This window comes from Siphateles boraxobius, unplaced genomic scaffold, assembly GCF_051911475.1.
Source record: "Siphateles boraxobius isolate OS27281-9 unplaced genomic scaffold, OSU_SipBor_1 12, whole genome shotgun sequence".
Lineage (NCBI taxonomy): Eukaryota > Metazoa > Chordata > Actinopteri > Cypriniformes > Leuciscidae > Siphateles > Siphateles boraxobius.
This window is the reverse complement of record NW_027508722.1, coordinates 22,649,529-22,663,503: the sequence shown is the minus strand read 5'-3', so window position 1 is coordinate 22,663,503 and position 13,975 is coordinate 22,649,529. Positions and strand designations below refer to the sequence as shown.

Here is a 13,975-nt window from a genome sequence, read left to right as displayed (position 1 = left end):
CTATTAACGGAAAGTTTCTCATTGAGTGCTTGAAATCACTTACATATTTTGTCCCTGACCTGGCTGCGCCGACTAAAAGTGAACATGACACTCTCTCTCTCTCTCTCTCTCTCTCTCTCTCTCTCTCTCGAGATGCAAGCTGCTGCCTGCAATAGAAAAATAACAGCTATGCAAAGGCCAGTCGGTTAAGTCTTTGGAAATTAATATTTCCTCGACCCCTGTAAACGCTCTCATTCATTCCTGCGTGCGACAGTTGTGCTTATTATTTTTCACCCATGTGTGTGTGTGTGTGTGCTTGTATGTCCTGTACTTACAGGCCTGCTTCATCATTCAGCCAGCGATAGGAGCAATTCACCCATAAAGTGGCGCTTTCGGCCATAAATAATATTCAAGTCGGTCTATTGTTAAGTGAAAAGTTGACTGGTGTTTGATATTTTTTCTTTTTTCCTCCTTCTTTTCCACGGCGACCTCGGGTTAGGACTCATACATCACGGGATGACAGCTATAGAAAGGCCCTAAATTAGCAACTAAATCGAATATTGATCAGCTATGTGCGGCCCTTCGCGTCGCGGTTCCTTGCCGTTTCTCCAGTGGAGAGAGTGAAGAGTGGTGGAGGTGTACGAGAGGAGGGGGTAAGTCTCTCTGTGTGGTTTCGTTTTTGTTTTGTGTATCGGCAGTGTGAGAATTATACAATGATTTCAGGGGGATCAAACAATTAGGAGTACAATCGGCTCTCCCAACAGTTTTTATAAAATGTTTTGTGGTATGTAGCTAAGTAATAAGTAATGACAATGCAAAATTTTATGATGCAAAAAATAATGCGATAATGATTCAAAAAGTGCTTAAATTCCGCATGCCTCGGTTGCAATTACCTCTTCAGACAAAAGCGACTTGTTCACTATGTCTTTTTACCGCCAGGTGAAAAGAGGCGCTTTGGGTTAACTTTTAATCTAACTTTTAAGTATTTGAAACCCCAGCTGAAGCGTCTAAAAAAAAAGCTACACACAAAAGACTGTAGGCCTACAAGCCGCCTTGGGGATCAAGTCATTATTCTATTATTCCTATGTAGGCTATCTTTAAGGCTACCTGTACTCACTAAATCAGGAGCGTTTTAGTTCCCTTGTGCTAACTATAAATCATTGTTACTCATAAATTGTATTCAATGTATGCAAAAATAATTATGCAAGCCCAGTATCTCAATTAAGAGCAGCTTAATTTGCCTGCAGTTATTAATGACTGAGTGACAGTAAGCGTAGCCGGTTCTCAGCACTCCCTTTCTTTTAGAATGCAAACTTTATATTATCCAATTATCTATTCACCCATGCAGACAAATCCACTCATCCATTTATCTGTCCGTCCACACATCGACATGGGTCTTCCTTCATGTCAATTTCATGTGAATGCTTCCCTAATATCTATGTTGAATATGAAGTTCTTGTTCAATGAATGCTGATTGGCAGTGTTTGTAAATGATCTTTGTATCCTATTGATGTTCGCGCTTGCTGTTAAGAGTGGGAGGTCCGTTAGTTAGCGCGTGCTGTTGGACAGCTTTTGATGAAACGATCCAGAGATCTCTCGCGGGAAAGCTCTGTGTCCGGGGCATGGCCATCCAAACCCAAGGCCGCAGTGTAGGTGGTCAAGGTCATGCAGGGTCACTCAGATGAGCTTTTTACCAAAGGGCCGGATCGTCAGGGTTGCCGAGTCCAGATCAAAGTATTGAGTGTTGGCATCATGGTAGAACAAGCAGAGCACAGAGCCGCGAAGTGCTGGAGATTACAACTGTCTAATTGAAATGGATGCTCTTAAAGCTGAGTGCTAAATGAGGCCTCAACATACTTCTGTTGTTCACTCGAGAGATGTGTCCGGGGCATACACTGCCCCGTGCATCATCTCCCACATCAAATATTGACCTTTGACATTAGTCATTTATTTAAAAATTTCAATTTAATGTCAATTTAAATTTGTCAGTTATTTGAGTAGATCAAAGAACTTCAGAGTCGGCAAATGGTTTTCAGTGGCCCTGGCTAACCCGAAAATTTAAGCACCATGGACAGCGCACAATTTTCGCATAAACTAAAACATCTCATTTTTATTTTTTGTCGTTTTAGTTAGTCTGGCTTTTAGTTGAAAATGCTCATTTTTACGTAGTCACCAGAACAGCCTGTATGCTCTTTGCAGAGCACAAGCTTACATTCACTCACATTTGCAAATTTTAAGATATTTCTCAAATGACACGCTTGCAACTTTGTTTTTTGCGTTTTGTTTCCAACAGAAAATGCATTGCGTTCTACTAGATGCCCTCGCCGCTCATCAGCGACGTTCTTGGCAAACACTTTTAGAAACTTGCTTGAGGACAATTCCGGCAGCCATCTGTTTCTGGCAGAGCTATGTGCATGGAGCAGGAAGCTAAATTCACAAATTTTTAGAGGGAAAGGTGTTTGTCAGCCAGTAAGGTCGTTACCGTTGATGTGAACCACTTTATTTATTTTCATTCTCGCTCCCACTTTTCTTGAGAGGGAACAGAAGGTAAGAAAAGACATGTTATTTTCCTGTTCCTTTTTTTCTTTCCTGGCAAAGTGCCCTGATCCTTCCTTTTGCAATTCCGACTCTTAACACAACATTTTTTCTTTTTTTTGTCACTCTTTAAAAACAGAATCCACCTTATTCATCTAACATGCCTTTTCACTATTTACTCCGTAATTATCTGGACTGGACATTTGACACAACTTTCCTGATAGCTAGTGAAAATCATTTATGCTAAATCTTTCCATGCATTAATGCTAAATGACTCTACATGATAAAGTCAAACAAGATTTTATGTATTTGTTTAAAGAAAAGTGAATGCATTTCAATCATTCAGTGTAAGTTTGACAGGAAGAGATAATTTAGATAGATCTATCATTTTTCATGCAGACACACCACCTCTAGATGTCTCTTAAAACTTTTATGAGCAACTAAACCAGTTGCAGACCAAAATGCAACTATTTATATGGTGCAACCAATAATACATATGTCAGGGTTGGGCAATATTCAGAACTGAAGAACTGGCTCCCTCTCCATTAACGAGTGTGAATTTGACTGAATTGGTCACAAACAGGTAGTTGAATTGAAAATGACAGGAAGAGGGATCTATCTATCTATCTATCTATCTATCTATCTATCTATCTATCTATCTGTTCTAACATACGCCTTAAAGGAACACGCCACCGTTTTTTGAAATAGGGGTTATACAACCCGTCTCCCCTACATTTAGATAGGTGGGCAAACGCATTTTTGTCTCAGTGCATGCATTGTCTAACCCTTACCCATGCATTATCACACAACACCTGAAATCTCTGTGCCCAAGTAGCAGTGCTTCGCCTGTGCTTCACCCCAATATAGTCCCAAGTCAATATCTGCCTAGGAAATCGCCTAGTCTTAATCTGCATTGCTATTTGAACTCGTTGTGAATACGCAGTCCTCAAGAAGTAATTGTTTTTTTGGGCGGGGGGTTTTGGATCACTTTTACTCAACAAATCCGGCAACAAAGGATTCAATTCATTATGCTAAGCTAAGTTAGCTGCTAGACTAAGACAATGCATGCACTGAGACAAAAATGCGTTTGCCCACCTATCTAAATGTAGGGGAGACGGTGAATAACCCCTATTTCAAAAATGTTGGCGTGTTCCTTTAAAAGATTTGTATGCAATAGAATAACTCAATATGTCAGTATGATAGATTAATTAGCATCTCACTTATTTGTGTTTTCAGGGCCTTGTGGTGCAGGTGGAGAAAAAGTTGAGTAAAGTGTGAAGAGGGATCTGGAGGGAGACAAAGGCGTTCACACACAGCGGAATTTCAGCGGTGCCTGTCACAAAACAAGAAGTGAATCAGAGAGAATCACTTCAGAGTAAGTAAAGGAAACCAATACCCCATAGGGTGAAGTAATACAAACAGAGAGCCAGATTATAAGCAGGGGGATGAAGTGACTGAGAATGAGAGAGAGAGAGGGAGAAGGAAGAGATGAATGAAAGGTAATTGCATTAGAAAGAAAAGAAGGCCAGAAGGAAGGAAATGATTAGAGGAAAAGAGACTGATAGCCGATAGAGAGGGAGTGGGAGAGATGGACAGAGTGAGAAAGAAGGTGGGGTGGGTGTTCATTTACTCCTTTCATTCAATACACACCGACACTCAGTGTCAATACAAAGTGTGTGTCTCCTCTAAGCACACTATCTAGGTCACTTGTCTCTAAGAATTGTTGTACCGTATGTTTGAATACACTTGAAACTTAATATATACATATATAATTTGCCCAGTAAAAACTAATTCTGTGGATTTATATCTTATATCTAAATTAATAAATCTAATAAAACTCTAATTTGGTGCATATTTCTAAATAACACTATGTTTTAGAATCCCCCAAACCATGTTGTAAAAATATGTGATGAGAAACTCAGGAAATACTGGCCTCTGACCCTCGACAGCCATTTTCCTCTTTAGTATCGTAGTCTCACCTCAATCTAGCATTCACATTTTAGGCAATTCATTCATTTTGGCAACTGTTTAGTACGAAATAACAGTAATAACACAAAATGCTGTCTTTTCTCTCTGTGTCTCTCTGCCTCTTCTCGTTCTCCTTTTGTCATTGACCTTTGGACCCTGTCTCTGTGTGCATATTGACTGTTGGACTGCGAGTCACTTGAGCTAGCTGTCAATACTTACCTGGTTTAGACACCCTGAGAGCTGCGGTCATCAAGCAGACACACTGAGAGTGGGGGGAAAAGACATGCTGGATGAGAAGAAGAATGAGAGAGGGATTTATGTGATTATTTTATTATATTATTAAAATATTTTTTTATCAGTGGATATTAAATGTGAGTTATACAAAAAAGTGGTGATAACCCATCAAGGTTTTATAATAATATGTGATTTCACAGACATATTTGCAATGACCTTTGCAATGTGTGCCTTTATACGTCACTTCCAAGGCGCACAGCTCTATCTGCGCCTGTTTTACAGTCCACTCCACCTTCTCCACGCTCTACCTCTCATTCCTTCTCTCCCTCTTTCCTTTTTACTCTTTTCATTTCCTTTAATCTCTCACTCCCTCCTCTTTCTCCCACCCTGTCACTTTGATTTCCCTATCCACTGGCCTGTGCTCTCTGTGTGTGTGTCTGTGCCAGTCTGTAAGTGAGAGCAGGAGAGACAGACTGCTAAGATATGTTTGTATTCAGTAACAGCTGTTGTTGTTGTGGTCCATACATTTGACATAAAAAATTATGCGCAATTGATATGCATAAATTGCAGACTGCATCTCTGTAAACCTGAATGTGACTGATTTGATGAATTTCTAATTATTTGCTACCACATAATGTCACCTTCATAAACCAGACTCCCCCTTCTCAATCATGCTTTTTTCTCTCTAGTTTTCTTCTATATTAATCTGAATTTATATATGCAAGAATAACTGCGGAAGGGCCGTGCATGTCTTGCTGAGTGTGTGTATTTATATTAGAGTAGACAGTGTCTGCATGGGCCACAGAAATCCTGGGAGTGAGAAGGTCAGAGCATCAGTCTGTGGGTGTTGGGGTGTATATGTGTGTGTGTGTGTGTATGTGCGTTTGGATGGGGGGAGAGGCAAAGGGTCCCCCTCTTGTAGACAGTTTGACTGATGACATGCATTAAACAGTTAATCTGTCTGATTGAATGTTTGCTTCCTCCAAATTGAAACATTAAACAACAAGGCGAGAAGCGGGAGGGAGGGAGAGACCAAGGAGGAGAGCGGGATATGGCTTCATCTACTCCCCAAATCATGCAAAGAACAGACTGGAATATATAATATCATCCTGTGAGTGAGGGAGAGGGAGAGCAAGAGGAAGAGGGAGATTGGAAGGGACAGTGTGTGGTGTGTGTGTGTGTTGCAGGGAGGGACAGGGAATAAGTGAAGGGGAAAGTGGCTGGACAGAAACAAGCAATGAGAATGAAGGGATGGTGAAAGATGAGAAGGTTGGTAGTGAAGATGAAGGAAAAGTGGAAAGGGAGGGATTGATAGGAAGAGTGTGTTGTTGTTGTAGTGTGTTGTTGAAGAAAGAAAGAAGAAAGTGAGACAGAGAAAAAAAACTTGATAGATCTGACCTTTATAACTTTGTTGTTCCTGTAACCTGAAAGTCTCCCTTTCCTATTTTTGTCATCACATTTAAATCTGTGAAATTAGGTGATAACTTTCCGATGGACCTCTTCAGATGTCAAGACTCAATTAAACAAACTTAAGAGGAGGAGTTGCATTATTGACAATATTGTTCCCTGTTTGTTGCTACTCATTCTTTTTCTTTTCACCCCAATTTCTAAATCAATTCTATGCATATTATATGCTCGCTATGCGTTTTTTACCACACCAGCCTCAACAAGCAGTCCAAGGCTCGCCTGCCTGTGAATGGTCCTTGAGGGAGTTGTGCTGAATTTGTTGTGTGGGTGCTTGAGCAGTGTGCATCCCCCTCATCATTTTTTCAGTGGAGGAGGACAAGACTAGCCCCGTGCCCACCTCGGACCTATAGCCTAGCCAGTCCACTATCATGCCCATCATGGATTATGAACCAGATCACACTGCAGACTCAGAGCCCACACCCACCACAAAGCCAGAGCACGAGCTAATGCCGGAATCCATTTCCATCCGGGAACCTGAACCAATCATGGAGTCTGACCAGATGCGTGAGCTGGCACCAACGTCTGTGTCTGAGGGTATTTTAGTAGAGTTTGATGTCTAACCAGGCACCTGTCTTTTTCGTGGGATATTGGTTCCGTCCCGCCCCAAGTCTCCTTCTTTGCCGCTGTTCCTGCCCAGCCCAAAGTCTCCTTCATTGCTACTGGTTCTGCCAAGTCTCCTGCTTTGCTGCTGTTTCCGCCCACCACAGGTCTCCTTCATCGCCGTTTGTCCTCCCCAATCTCAAGTTTCATTCATCGCTGCGCTGCTGGTATCCCCCCAGCCTCCAACTCCCTCCTCCTCTGTCGATTTCATCCAGTTAAGCCCCTCGGCTCCTGGTGGCCCTGCCCAATTACTCTGATTCGCCTTGGACTTTTCGGTCTCCAGCTCTGCCTTGGTGTGAGAATCCTCTAGATTTACCTCAGGCCTCCAAGCCCTGGCTTCCACCTCTGGCTGTCGACCTATTGTCTCCATGCTCCTTTCACTCCACAGTGCTCCATCATCCCTCAGGCTCCTCCGGACTACCCTGTCCCTCCGGCTCCACCTTGGCCAGTCATCACCCTGGTTGTTCCATGGACTTCCGGGCCTCCGGCTACACCTTGTCTCTCCACCCCTTCGACTCCGCTGGGCTCCTCCTTCCCTCCCGATCCACCTTTGTCCTCACTCCCACCGGCTCCGCTCTGGTCTGCTGAGTCCTCGTCTCCACCTTGGTCTCACAAGCCTGCAGTTCTGCCTTGGCCCTCCAATCCATTGGTGTCACCCTGGGTCTTCGTCTCCTTGACTTCGCCTCGGTCTCACCCTTTCCTGCCTCAATTTCAGTCGGTTGGGTTCCTGGCTCCAATCTGGGTGATCTCTCCATCGGTTTTGTCTTGGCTCCTTCCTCTTCGTCTCCTCCCTGGCTTCTCTCTTCATACTCTCCTCAATGTTGATCCCCTCTGCCGGCCCCTTGAGTTTCCTGTGTATTACCCGCTCTTCACCCACCTCTGTTGAACAAGAGGGGGCCTACTGTCACAGTCATGTTCTATTTAGTTCGGTTTTTCCGTGTTCCCTGTTCATGGTTTATGATTGAGTTGCGCACCTGGTTCTTGTTCTGTTAAATATCCCTGTGTACACCAATACCCTCAATTTTTTTCTGTTCCTTGTTCAGTGTCATCAATGTAAAGGCATAGTGTGTGTTTAGAGTTTTCTGCTGTGTATACTCCGTGTTCAATAAAATATCCTAGTATATTTAATTCTGCGTCAAGCATCTTGGATTGTGGATTAGACTACACATAAATTTTGACTAAATCCTTTACAAAATTGTTGGTATGACCATCCTTTGCAGGTAGATTTCTCCAAGACATCAGCATTTTAAGTGAACCAGTGATTCAATGGCCCATAAAGAGAACCATTTACTTAATTCCTTCATGAATCAGTAGTCTGAACAAATCAAATGAATAAATGGCTATATATAATATATACAGATGCTGGTCATATAATTAGAATATCATCAAAAAGTTGATTTATTTCAGTAATTCCATTCAAAAAGTGAAATTTCCATATTTTATTCATTCATTACACACAGACTGATATATTTCAAGTGTTCATTCCTTTTAATTTTGATGATTATAACTGACAACTAATGAAAACATCAAAATCAGTATCTCAGAAAATTTGAATATTGTGAAAAGGTTCAATATTGAAGACACCTGGTGCCACACTCTAATCAGCTAATTAACTCAAAACACCTGCAAAGGCCTTTAAATGGTCTCTCAGTCTACTTCTTTAGAATACACATTCATGGGGATGACTGCTGACTTGACAGCTGTCCAAAAGACGACCATTGACATCTTGCACAAGGAGGGCAAGACACAAAAGGTCATTGCTTAAGAGGCTGGCTGTTCACAGAGCTCTGTGTCCAAGCACATTAATAGAGAGGCGAAGAGAAGGAAAAGATGTGGTAGAAAAAAGTCTACAAGCAATAGGGATAGCCGCACCCTGGAGAGGATTGTGAAACAAAACCCATTCAAAAATGTGGGGGAGATTCACAAAGAGTGGACTGCAGCTGGAGTCAGTGCTTCAAGAACCACCACGCACAGACGTATGCAAGACATGGGTTTCAGCTGTCGCATTCCTTGTGTCAAGCCACTCTTGAACAAGACACAGGGTCAGAAGTGCCTCGCCTGGGCTAAAGACAAAAAGGACTGGACTGCTGCTAAGTGGTCCAAAGTTATGTTCTCTGAATAAAGTAAATTTTGCATTTCCTTTGGAAATCAAGGTCCCAGAGTCTGGAGGAAGAGAGGAGAGGCACAGAGTCCACGTTGCTTGAAGTCCAGTGTAAAGTTTCCACAGTCAGTGATGGTTTGGGGTGCCATGTCATCTGCTGGTGTTGGTCCACTGTGTTTTCTGAGGTCCAAGGTCAACGCAGCCATCTACAAGGTAGTTTTAGAGCACTTCATGCTTCCTGCTGCTGACCATTTTTATGGAGATGCAGATTTCATTTTCCAACAGGACTTGGCACCTGCACACAGTGCCAAAGCTACCAGAACCTGGTTTGAGGACCATGGTATCCCTGTTCTTCGTTGGCCAGCAAACTCGCCTGACCTTAACCCTATAGAAAATCTATGGGGTATTGTGAAGAGGAAGATGCGATACGCCAGACCCAACAATGCAGAAGAGCTGAAGGCCACTATCAGAGCAACCTGGGCTCTCATATCACATGAGAAGCGCCACAGATTGATCGACTCCATGCCACGCCGCATTGCTGCAGTAATTCAGGCAAAAGGAGCCCCAACTAAGTATTGAGTGCTGTATATGCTCATACAGTGGTGTGAATAAGTTAGGCCCCCCATGCTAAAGTTGGCTAAAAAGAGGAATAAAAAATCATCTTTTGGAAATTGATCTTAATGGCTTAATTGGAAAAATGAGGAAAAATCCAACCTTTAAGGACACCAATTTTCTTTGTGTATGAATAATGTATCATAAATAAATAAATGTTCTTCCTTAAAATACAGGATGCATAAGTCATTGCCCCCCTATGTAAAATTCCCATAGAGGCAGGCAGATTTTTATTTTTAAAAGGCCAGTTATTTCATGTATCCAGGATACTATGCATCCTGATAAAGTTCCCTTGGCCTTTGGAATTAAAATATCCCCACATCATCACACACCCTTCACCATATCTAGAGATTGGCATGGTTTTATTTCAGTTAGCCTAATAGCTGGTTTGATTTGCATTGAAAGATGATCTTATGGAAAGTGCCCCATGCCAATCTCTAGATATGGTGAAGGGTATGTGATGATGTGGGGATATTTTAATTCCAAAGGCCAAGGGAACTTTATCAGGATGCATAGTATCCTGGATCCATGAAATAACTGGCCTTTAAAAATAAAAATCTGCCTACCTTTATGGGAATTTAACATAGGGGGGCAATGACTTATGCACCCTGTATTTTAAGGAAGAACATTTATTTATTTATGATACATTATTCATACACAAAGAAAATTGGTGTCCTTAAAGGTTGGATTTTTCCTCATTTTTCCAATTAAGCCATTAAGATCAATTTCCAAAAGATGATTTTTTATTCCTCTTTTTAGCCAACTTTAGCATGGGGGGGCCTAACTTATTCACACCACTGTACTTTTCATGTTCATACTTTTCAGTTGGCCAACATTTCAAAAAATCCTTTTTTTGTATTGGTCTTAAGTAATATTCTTATCTTAAGTAATATAGAGATACTGAACTTGGGATTTTCATTAGTTGTCAGTTTTAATCATCACAATTAAATGAAATAAACATTTGAAATATATCAGTATGTGTGTAATGAATGAATATAATATCCACATTTCACTTTTTGAATGGAATTACTTAAATAAATCAACTTTTTGATGATATTCTAATAATATGACCAGCACCTGTATAAATGTTTTAAAACTATTTTGTGTGTGTCTGTGTGTAAAAACTGTTTTAATGTTTTTCAGGTTGGACTGATGAACTCAAGTACAAGAGAATCTGGAATTCAGGTAGGATATGTTTTGACTTAATCCTTGTGAGGAGTCTATATGTGACTTTTATATACAGTGTATCAATCCATTCTTCTGTAGGCAATGCATTTGGCCAAACAACGGCCTCTTTTTTCCTTTTCCTCATCACTGATCTTTTTTTTTCTTATATTGTTGCTGGATAATTGCAGAATGCCACACAAGATGACGGATTGACGACCAGATGAGCCTATGGATGCTCTCACATCAACGAACACGAAAAAGCAGAGCGATCACAACATAAATAGACAGATTGCAGGATGGATGAATTGATAGATCTTTTAGAGAAGGTCAAACTTCTGTGCGCACACTCTCAAACCATCATGAAAAGAAGAGAAATTGATTGCCGCTCACAAAAGGGTTGAAATGACCAAGAAATTATTTTTCTGGGCAATGAACATTGTGAGTGAGTAAGAGAGAGGGAGAGAAAGGGGAAAAAAATGCCTAGCCTCTTTGTATGAATTGTCTCAAAAGTAACTATAGTCATCTTCAAGTGTTGCCAGTGTTCTGGTCAAATGGCCACTCTACCAGATCAGACCAAACGAGAGCAGTTTTGAGTTTCGCTACATCTACCTCATCTGAAGTTTGGCCTCAAACGTAGCCTTTACGTTTCGCCAAAGGAGATGGTCATGATGTCATCATTTCACCTGTCAAGAGTCTGTCAAGGTTGCCTTGGAGACAACTGGCACCCGTGGAACCCTAGTGCCCCATGGCACAAGCTTTCGATTGTGGATATCACAGTTCCTCGATTGATGGACGCCTCCGATCCACACTATATTACCCTGCTGGGTTGAAAAAGAAGACATCTAACACTCACACCCCTTCCCACAGTGCAAATAAACACATCTAGAGGGAAAAATGAATGCTTCTTTAATCATATGACGTCTGTGTGCACCAAGCCGTTCAAACGGCGCTCCACTAATGGACTGCTGATGAATAGACAAAGAGAACAACCATCCACAGTGAGCAGAACAAATAGGCCTCCAGCACAAATGGAGATGTAAGTGAACCCACTCACTCACGTTTGGATATGTAGATTGGGGTTCAGATGATCACACCCACAGACTGAGATGAATATATGGGCTCATGAGCGAATAAACACGTCAAGCCTTATTGTGAGCTTGCAGAGAGACTATTACCACAAATCTGCGTGCTAATCATAATTAATCACTTACTTATTAAGCTTTAATTGCACTGCGCAAATGTATCCTCGTCCAGAAATGACCCAGTATTGAAGTCGCTGGGCCTAGACAAGGCAATATTAATTTATTCATACTTATTAATTTCCCTAATTAAAACATCAAGACCTAGATATAAGTGTATTCTTTGTGTAATAAATTAGGGGTTTTGAAAAGCAATACCAAGTCAAGCGTGTCAATGTACAAACCGTAAATCAAATTCTCTGGGGTTGATTCATACTCTTCATCATTTCTGAGCCAAACGAACATATTAAGAAGATTGCACCCAAGTCTGTGTAATTACGCACATCCTTTTTTTTAAAAAATACATAAATTCATTTAGATAAACGGCTTTACTCCTAATAGAACTTGCTGATCTCTTTCCACTAAAGCTTAATCATCTATCTAATAGGATCAGGATGCGTTACTGCTTTGCTGGCCTCTCTGAAATAAACAATGCCACTTTCAGAGAGAGTTTGCCAATCACTGGTCCCGAGAGCAGAAATTGCTTAATTTAGGTCCAAACTGTTGGCATGTTTCAGATATTTTAGTATACTTCTCAGTTGTGTGATAACGAGTATCCCTTATTTTCCCCCTGTCTCGCTCTTCGCCATGCATTTTTATCGGTTTCCTCATTTCTTTTTATCCATTTCCAAAATGGTCCACCTGAGCGGGCTAAGCGAGGGCGGGGTGCCGTAATAGCGCTAATGCCCAGTAATACGGGCCAGATATTATAATCTAAGCGCTGTCACAAAGCGTTAGCCGTCGTAGACTGACGTGTCAATGCTGCTGAACGCAGGTGATATGGCGGGGCAGGAAGCGCGGCCCGGTAATCGTCTAACACAGACACGTTTATTTTGAGTCTCACTCTATCTCTCTTCCTCTTTCTCTCTCACACACTGTCTTTCTCTAGGTTTGGAGCTCATGAAGGCTAACGACCCGTGCGCGCTCCTGCGGTCACGGTGCGGTGCGCGCTTCCTTTGTGATTTATGCGTGTGTGTAATTGAGTGTTAATAAAAGGTTGTCCGTAGCGCGTGTAATTGTGTGTTCAAGACTTTCTGTGTGCTAGCGTGGATGTAATTGGGTGTTATCGATGTTGCGCGCGCGTTTGTGTGGGTAAGAGTCCAGGCTGGACACGAGCGTATACATGCATTTTCAGCAGGTTAGTTCTTGTCTCGTGCTCATGTTCCATATCTTACGGCGCCCTTTAACAGACCGTAGACGGAGTACACTAGAGGGCATTCTATACGAAGGATCATGTGTATGGCTCAGTCCAAGTCTCTTTGCCAACTCATTTAGTCCTGAACACTGACAGGATTATTAAAAATTTTATTTTATTTTCAAGACTGAACATCAGCATTGCTGTTATTTGGATGTAGGCATGAGGCCACAGCTGTGCTAATATTCAATAGGCCTCAACTGCAGCATTATTGTGAGTGTGATATTGTTTTTGTACAACAGATATATAAAAATAAGGTATATTTAATAACTTTTAATATCTGCATTTTTGTAAATGGTCAGTTAGTTTGTGCATTTTATTTGCAAATAAAATGGTTCCAAATGAGGCCAAAGTGTAACCTGTAACAGCATATGAGTAGAGCGAAATGACAAAGATTTCCACTTACCTGCTTCTTTAGTAGCCTAGTCAATGTTCTCCAGTTCCACTCTGGGGTTTCCACTTCCTCACTTGAGAGAAAACTCTTGAGTGATCCTGGACAAACACCACTCGCGTACCCTGTTCATGAACTTTACCAATCAAATTAAAACTTGTTTATTAAAAATACTTATTAAAATATCTCAAAAAGCTGTACAATTTGAAGTTATTGTATTACATTATAATATTTAGATTCAGTATAGTATTAGCTCAGTAATCAAAAAGTTGTTTTTGCAGTATCTAACAACAAGTGATTCTACGTGACTGTTTTTCACCTAAAAATATTAAGCCTCTTGGTTTGATTTCATAAAAGCAGACTTGTTAAAGCTGTTGGTGCGAATTAAACTCCTGGATGTGTATCTAACATCTAAGATCTAACATACAGGAACATATTTGTGAGGGTCAAGAAAGGATGTGTCGATCACTACTGCAGAACTGTTAAAG

General features: G+C 41.3%; 1 long non-coding RNA gene across 1 annotated transcript; it reads left to right on the top strand.

Annotated features, from left to right (window-relative positions):
* The first annotated feature begins 302 nt into the window (after positions 1-302).
* Positions 303-12,192, top strand: LOC143714079 (uncharacterized). Its single transcript, XR_013195402.1, has 4 exons — positions 303-632; positions 3,751-3,889; positions 10,640-10,681; positions 10,852-12,192. It is a non-coding gene; the product is annotated as an uncharacterized LOC143714079 (long non-coding RNA).
* The last annotated feature ends 1,783 nt before the right edge of the window (positions 12,193-13,975 follow it).